General features: G+C 45.9%; 1 long non-coding RNA gene across 1 annotated transcript; it reads left to right on the forward strand.

Moving 5' to 3' along the window:
* The first annotated feature begins 6,186 nt into the window (after nucleotides 1-6,186).
* LOC310817621 lies at nucleotides 6,187-8,273 on the forward strand. The gene is made up of 2 exons (XR_014554687.1): nucleotides 6,187-7,112; nucleotides 7,522-8,273. It is a non-coding gene; the product is annotated as an uncharacterized lncRNA (long non-coding RNA).
* Nucleotides 8,274-8,679: the final 406 nt, after the last annotated feature.

The following is an 8,679-nucleotide window of genomic DNA, read 5'->3' on the forward strand; positions in this document are numbered from 1 at the left end:
TCACTCAGAGGCTGACTCTGGTCCTCTGTGGCTCAGTTGGTAGAGCATGGTGCTAACAACGCTTAGGTTGTGGGTTTGATTCCTGCTGGGACCATATATACTGAAATGTATGCACTCACTGCAATGTAAGTCGCTTTGGTTAAAACCGTCAGCTAAATGGCATAAATTATTATATATATTATATATATATTATATTATGATAAGAGAGGGACAACCGTGATCTGACTTCCTAAGAACACCCAAGTTAAAGGGGTGTTCTGCAAGTCACGGCTGTGCTGCGTGTCCCAACCTGTGTCTCTAAGACCTCATCTATTTTGCAGCAGACAGCAGAGTTTGGTGCTGAGCCAGGGACAATCTTAAAGGGAGGGATGAGTCACACTACGAGGTGTTGCCTGGATGCAGATAAGCATCCCTGTTTGTCCCCCCCCCCCCCTTCCTTTTCCTCCTCTTCCTCCTTCCTTCTCTTCCTCCTCCTCAGAGGTGTTTAGAATACATCTTGAGTGTTGCCTGAATGCAGACAGGCACCCCTGTTTGCTCTCCTCTTCCTCCCTCTCCTCCTCTTCCTCCCTCTCTTCCTCTTCCTCCCTCTTCCTCCCAGGCTGGGGTGTATGGGGTGCAGAACTGAGTGTTGACACATGAGACACGAAGGACACAGACAGACAGTGGGGAAGAGTAGAGGACAAAAAGAATAGATTTTCCAGTAGGAGAGATGGGGGGGCAGGGGGGGGGGCTACTGAGAGGGCTACTGGGACCAGGCTCTGACAGAGAGACTAGCCTAGCCACCTTATCACTGGACTGATACCATCCATCTCCAGAGTACATACTGCACCAGATTTGACTGTTTCTGACCCAGAGGTATTGTGATGATTTTTTTTGTTCGGCCTTGTCTGGGTAACTTGTCTAATGCGCTCTCAGAATGTATCGATATTTCTATGAAACCCCTTTGTTTGGTATGCTTCATGTATTTGTAAAGCCTAACCCTCATCGGCCTTCAGGCCTCTGAGCTGATAGAACCCCCCTGGCTATCAATCCAGTGAGACAGAGAGATGCAGAGGGAGAGAGAGAGAGAGAGAGAGAGAGAGAGAGAGAGAGACCTGGGAGAGAGAGAGAGAGAGAGAGAGAGAGACACCGGGAGAGAGAGTGAGAGTGAGAGAGAGAGAGAGAGAGACCAGGAGAGAGAGAGAGAGTGAGAGAGAGAGAGACCGGGAGAGAGAGTGAGTGAGAGAGAGAGAGAGAGAGAGACCAGGAGAGAGAGAGAGAGAGAGAGAGAGAGACCGGGAGAGAGAGAGAGAGACCAGGAGAGAGAGAGAGAGTGAGAGTGAGAGTGAGAGAGACATGGGCAAGGCAGGAGACATCTATCAGAGCCAGGCGTCCCATTGGCTGGCAGGGGCGGCCATGACAGATGGAGGAGTTCAGGGGGGTTGCCATGGTAACCGTCGCTAGGCTAGCTACCGCAGCCCGCGGTCGGCGTGTCCATACGGTGAGACAGATACTGACACGGGTGAGGTGCAGCGTGGGTAGAGGAGGGTGCTGTTGTTGTTTTGCGAGGCATTGTTGCGCAACAGACTGTGTCAAGGTCACGGTGAATCACCGACTCAATTTAGCTGCTGCGCAGCACGCGGTTTTCTGACTTGAGGAGGAGATGATAGAGATGCAAATTGAACTCTGCAGGCTTTAATGAATCTGTAGAGCTATTATCCTTTAATTGGGTTGTTTACAAACAGAGCTGGAAACCCTCGTCACAGCGTCAGCGAGAAATGGCGGTGTCAGGATGAGAGGTTGATGATGCGTGCTGAAAAAGAGACACATTTATTTCTCGCTGCCCTCTCTCTGTCTCTCTCTCTCTCTCTCTCTCTCTCCCTCTCTCTCTCTCTCTCTCTGTCTCTCTCCCTCTCTCTCTCTCTCTCTCCCTCTCTCTCTCTCTCTCTCTCTCTCTCTCTTAAACACACTCTCCCACAAATGCTTTAATGTTTTTTTTTCCCCTCTCTCTCTATCTTTGATTCGCCCGATTGATCCTGTTAAAGAGGAAACAGTGCAAAACGCCCATTCACCTAGAAACTCCTAACTAGATGTGACAACCACTAAAAGCCAGTCCTCTGTAGTGCCGTACTGGGAGCACAGGCATATGGATCATTCCTCACACAGCAGCCTTGCCTGGCTTCTCTGTTACCGATCATCATGACCTGTCTATGTGGTCTGTTGCTACAGTATAGACCTATATGCCCAAAAGCAAAGCTGAACCTGATAGTCAGGTTCCCCCTTGGGTGTGATTTCATTTGAGGCCGTCTCACAAATTAACTATCTCTCTCTCTCTCTCTCTCTCTCTCTGTCTCTCTCTCTCTCTGTTCCTCTCTGCCCCCTTCCCTCTCTCTCCCTTACCCCTGTCCCCCCCTCCCTTCCTCTCTGCCCCCTTCCCTCTCTCTCCTTCCCCCTCTCTCCCTCCCTCCCTCCCCCTCTCCCCACAGTGAGAAGAGGAAGCTGCAGGTAAACATCTCCAGTCCCATCCAGTGCAGCATGAACGGCAGGAAGTGCACCGTCATCGTGGAACCCAAGATCAACCAATCACAGCCCGACTTCACCAAGAGCCGCTCTGGTTACATCCTGGCCGTGCCGGGAAACTGAAGGGGGGCGGGGCCACGCTCGCTCAGTGACTAAGACGGACAAGTGACGATGATGACAAACGTCACATGAGGACGAGAAGAATAATGAATAATATCTGTGTTTGATGTAGAGCTGATTATGGCATACTGTGGATAGTATAAATGGAAAGTGATGACGTCTCAGAATGAAAGCCATGCCAAATTCTACGGTTTAAAAGGTTGTTTTTTTATTTTGCACCTCACTGTTTTCAATAGGAAATGTATTAATTATGATACAGGCGTGCAAATGCTATTGGTTGGACAGACTAACTCACACACAGATGCTGTTGGTTGGACAGACTAACTCACACACAGATGCTGTTGGTTGGACAGACTAACTCACACACAGATGCACGAGTTAATTCACCAAAGAGTAGATTATTTTTTTTCCTCACATTTGTCTTTGATTTTTCACTGATTTGCTGTATACTGTATTGCAGCACGGGTTGGTATGAGTGAAACGTTGCTGAGTGAGACAGACAGAGAGAGAGAACAGGGGGTTTGACACGGCGGCGTTGGGATTATGAGTGAATCAGGGTTGGGAGGCGTTGATGGAGGGTTAGGTAATGATATCCATGGATCATAGTTTATTATTATTATTATTATGGAGCAGATTCACCTTGGTCCAGTAGAGCCATATCAACACAGAACACTCATACTGGGTTTGGAGTGAAGATACTATTCTCTGTCGAGGACTCTCCTTTTTTCTTTTTTGTTATGCTGGCTTTGATTTACCGTGGTTAGAATCAAACTTTAGCTTCAGGAAAATGTTGTGTAGAATATATTCTCATTTCATAGAATTTAATTATTTCCAGTGGATTGATGATTTATTATTTGAAGGAAATCTATTTTTCAACTCTCGAGATTCATGGCCAATAGCTTATGCACACATTTTCATGTCATTCTTATTCGGGAAGAGTAATGGGGGGTAATGTTGTCCTGTATATTCAGTTACAGAACAGTGTATGAGTCACACAGATGGGAAGTCAAGTTAACCAGATGAGAATGAACGGTAGTTGCTTTAGTTAGTCAGATTAGGACCAGTTAAGATAGGAGTAGATCAGATTAGGACTCTAGTTAAAATAGGACTAGTTAGTCAGACTAGGACCAGTTAAAATAGGACTAGTTAGTCAGACTAGGACCAGTTAAAATAGGAGTAGATAGTCAGATTAGGACTAGTTAAACTAGGACTAGTTAGTCAGACTAGGACTCAAGTTAAACTAGGACTAGTTTGTCAGATTAGGACTAGTTAAACTAGGACTAGTTTGTCAGATTAGGACTCTAGTTAAATTAGAACTAGTTAGTCAGATTGGGACTAGGTAGTCACAGGGTGTTGAGAAGGATGTGTTGATCATGTCCTGAACGTCACAATGACCTGCTCTGAGAGGAGCTTTAAAATCTCTCTTAATTTAAAATCTCTTATCTATCTCCATGCATATACTGTATGTACATGTATACTATACTGTATGTACATGTATACTATACTGTATGTACATGTATACTATACTGGATGTACATGTATACTATACTGTATGTACATGTATACTATACTGGATGTACATGTATACTATACTGGATGTACATGTATACTATACTGTATGTACATGTATACTATACTGTATGTACATGTATACTATACTGGATGTACATGTATACTATACTGTATGTACATGTATACTATACTGGATGTACATGTATACTATACTGGATGTACACTTATAGTATTCCTATTAGTGCTCGACCATGATCATGTTATTATCCAAAATGGACATGAAAGATGTAGGATCTCGATATGAATTGGGCACAAATCGAAGTAGAGACTTAAACTAGACAAGACAAAATAGTACTTTTTGTTAGTTTTTGTTTGTTTTATAAAGGAACATAACCCAAACAAGACACGCTAGCGTTGTGCCTGAGGCCTGTAGTGCCTAATAGCTCCATGTAAACTGCCAGCTACGGACGCCTTTCGGCTTCTCTGTCTTTGTTGTTCCCACAAGGAGATAATGGCCTCTTTAGGCCTATTGACCGCTAGTGGTATTCCCGCTCCGACCTGAATGGTGCAGCAGCCTCTTCAGTAACCTATCCCCTTCATCACCAGAGAGGAGAGAGAGTGTGTGTGTGTGTGTGTGTGTGTGTGTGTGTGTGTGTGAGTAAGTGTCTTCATTAGGCGCCTTGCCCTCCCCTTCGGTTCTGTCAAGAAGGCTAGCCGGTGGCTGCATTCAGAGGACGAAGAGGATGTCGTAAGATGGTCGTAGGATGTCGTAGAATGTCGTAGGATGTCGGAGGATGTCGGAGGATGTCGTAGGATGTCGTAGGATGTCGGAGGATGTCGTAGGATGTCGTAGGATGTCGTCAGCCATACATGTCTGCTGGTTTGAAAGTATTTGCTGCTTTAAAAACACAGACCAAATTGCTGAGATGCTATAGGTGCTCATCTGTGCATACAAGAGGATTTTTTCCATCCAGATTTGTATGTATTGCTTTATTTTGAATAGCTGTGATAGTGTTGGTGGTCTTTTAGAGAAGTTTCAGAGTCCCTATAGCATTTACATATCCCATTAGGGTCATCTTTTTAGGACGTTTTATAAGACCGTAGATGACACAGCCAATCTGTCTATCCCAGAGAGGGAGAGACACCTCTAACCCTCTACCTGGGCTGTAGACAGGTAGATGAGTAATGTCTCCCTGTGTGAGTGTGTGTGTATTGACTCAGACGACAGTGTCGGGTTATGAAATGGAACTCCCTGGATGCTTGGCCCAGTTAAAGCGCCAATGCAACGCTCTGCTGAGATGTCTGTCAGTCCACGTTTACTTTCTGGGGAAAAAGTTCCCTCTAAGTCAGGTTCAGAAGAACTGCAGTGTTAGGTTAATAATTGCTTTTGAGTATCAGCCGGAAAAATCTGTCTTAATTAGTTAATTAGTGTGTCTCTCTTCCCTGAGAAATATGGGTCTACTTTTGCAGCTCTGTCGTATGACCTTGTCCCAATGCTTGATAATAAGACGCTTTAAACTGGGGAAAGCATTGGGGAAAGTGTGTGTGTGTGTGTGTGTGTGTGTGTGTGTGTGTGTGTGTGTGTGTGTGTGTGTGTGTGTGTGTGTGTCTGTGTCTGTGTCTGTGTCTGTGTCTGTGTCTGTGTCTGTGTCTGTGTCTGTGTGTCTGTGTGTGCTATGACTAATGGCAGGGATTTCATCCAGTATAAGCCCTGCCCTGGGGGCTGCCTGTAAGGGATCCTCAAGCAGACGGGAGGGTTGTGACTTTGAGAAGGCCTACTTTACCACACTAGCTCTCTGTGTCCTCCAGCATAGCCTATAATATATACCCTATACCCTATACACCCTTAGGACTCCTTCACTTCACTCCCCTCCCCTCCCCTCCCCTCCCCTCGCCTCCCCTCCCCTCCCCTCCCCTCCCCTCGCCTCCCCTCCCCTCCCCTCCCCTCGCCTCCCCTCCCCTCGCCTCCCCTCCCCTCCCCTCCCCTCCACTTCCCTCCGCTCCACTCTGCTCTGCAGCGACTCATCATTAGGATGCTCTGACTGTCACATGGCCGTGAAGCAGGTCTCAGCATCTCCTCACATGCCTGAGTGTCGGGAGGGAAACTTTTGTCTGAGAACAAAGCACCGCTTGGCCCTCATCTGCTCCTCTGCTTCTCTTGTTCTCTCTCTCTCTCTCTCTCTCTCTCTTCTCTCTCTCTCTCTCTCTCTCTCTCTCTCTCTCTCTCTCTCTATGTGTTATATCTCTGCACTCTCTCTCCACTCTCTTTCTGTGCTCTCTCTCCACCCCCCCTCCCCTCCCCTCCCCTCCCTCCCTCCCTCCGTCCCTCTGTCCCCCCATCTCCTCCTCCATCACATAGGTTGGCACTCTGCCTGGGTGGGTAGATTGTGCCATCCTGCAGGGCAGAGACAGCGTTTATTCTGAAACCCCTCCCTGTGCCCTGGAGAAGAGAGAGAGAGAGAGAGAGAGAGAGAGAGAGAGAGACTGAGAGGACGAGAGAGATCAAAGACACAGGCCTAGATGAGGTAGCCACTCGACAGGGACAGAAGACTGTTAAATAGACACTTGTGTGGCTCTGTATTGTGTTTTCCCCTCATTATTTGTTGTTGGTGTCATTTTGAACCCAATTAATCCTGCACAGCTCATGTATTTTCAGCGAGAGAAAAGGACTAGTTAGTCAGTAATTGGGTAGCAGTTTGTCGTGGAGGGAATTAATATCACAGGCTCACTTTCCCTGAGTCATCCCACAGAGATCAAAAAAAGGTTGTCAAAGTAAAAGTAGGTTACCTGTGCCATCACAACACAACACGTCTCTGAATATTTTATAGGTTATATTGTTTATATTGTTTTTTTTAACTTTCTCCCGATGTTGTTTGAGCTACTTTGAGCCTGTTCTGGTCGGTGGGTACAGGTCTTATGATAGAAGTCCCTTACTGTAATGTCACATACACTTTCTTTTGCATTAGTATTGTAACGACCCTGTGTAAGGCCCGTTAGCAGCTCCGCCAAGGGAGTTAACTCTCTTGGTGTTGTGGCTAGCGCGGCCGGTTTGTAAGCGGAAGGTTGCGAGTTCGATACCCGCTTAAGGCAAGCTACTCTACCCCGCCATTCGCTACATTGGTGTTAGAAGTGGGATGGCGCCCGTGAGGCCATCGGAGAGGCGTGTCCACGTGAGAGACTCGTATAGTGAAGCGTGAGGGCACGCTCTCCCGAACGGAGGGGATAGTGTAACGACCCTGTGTAAGGCCCGTTAGCAGCTCCGCCAAGGGAGTTAACTCTCTTGGTGTTGTGGCTAGCGCGGCCGGTTTGTAAGCGGAAGGTTGCGAGTTCGATACCCGCTTAAGGCAAGCTACTCTACCCCGCCATTCGCTACAGTATTGTAGAACTAAGACATGTTGGTCAAAGATGGCCTCTTGGTGTTGAAGGAGAAGGTGTGTCTGCTACATTCTTTAAGCCACGGGTGTGTGTGTGTGTGCGTGTGTGTGTGTGTGTGTGTGTGCGTTTTCTGGTGTCTTCCCAAAGATGAAACTTTACCTGTTAGTACATTCCCTTTATTGTTCTGCCTAGCTCAAGTGCTTTAAGAAATATATCTCTGAAATTCAATTGAGCTTCTTGTTTTATCAGATCAAGCCTTGGTAACCCTTTTCATTACTGTACCCCTTGTCAAATAGCAACAATACTCAAATGCGTGTCAAATTCCAATCTTTGATATTGTCATACCATACCTTTCAATTCTTCTTCTTATTGTTGTTGTTGTTGTTGTTGTTGTTGTGTTATTTCACATTGATAGGGGGATGGTAACTCTCACGGTTACTGTTATCAGTATGTCTTTATATTTTTATTTTTTTTCCAATAATCAATACCGGCTGTATACAAATTATATAGATACATAGATAGATAGATAGATAGATAGATAGATACCACATAGATTTCCTGATCAAACCATGTGCCTAATTTTATATTTTGCCTATTTATGTAATATATCAATATTGATAATGAATGAACATTTTGGACCAAATCTAAAGGAAATATCATTTGATGTTTGATGTATGTTCATGTACAAGGGTATGGATGTGCTCTATAATGTTCCACAGTGAGAATTATTTGATTAATCATGTGATTAATAAATGTAGTGGAATGACTTTTTTTTCTTGACATGTCTGATGTCCTCAACCTTTGAGACTGAATGTAAGCCGATCTGAGGAGGAAATATTGACATACTGGTTAACATCAGGTTATCCCTCTGTAACAACACACAAGTAATTCACCTGTTTCACCTCCGGTCAGGTGAGTCAGGTTACTGTTTTGGTGAAGCAAAAGCCTGCGCCCACACCGGCCCCCACAGGATACGATCCCCCACCCCCCTGGTCTAGAGAGGTCTGTTGCTATGAAGGCTACAGTAGATGTAGGATGTAGGTCAGTGGAGGTAGAAATCGGAGGACAGGCTCATTGTAATGAATGGAATGGAATGAGGTGTTTTTGATGTCGTTCCTCATTCCGTTCCATGCATTTACAATGAGCCTGCCCTCCGATTTCAACCTCCACCAG

Source organism: Argentina silus (genome assembly GCF_951799395.1).
Source record: "Argentina silus genome assembly, chromosome: 16".
Classification (NCBI taxonomy): Eukaryota; Metazoa; Chordata; class Actinopteri; order Argentiniformes; family Argentinidae; genus Argentina; species Argentina silus.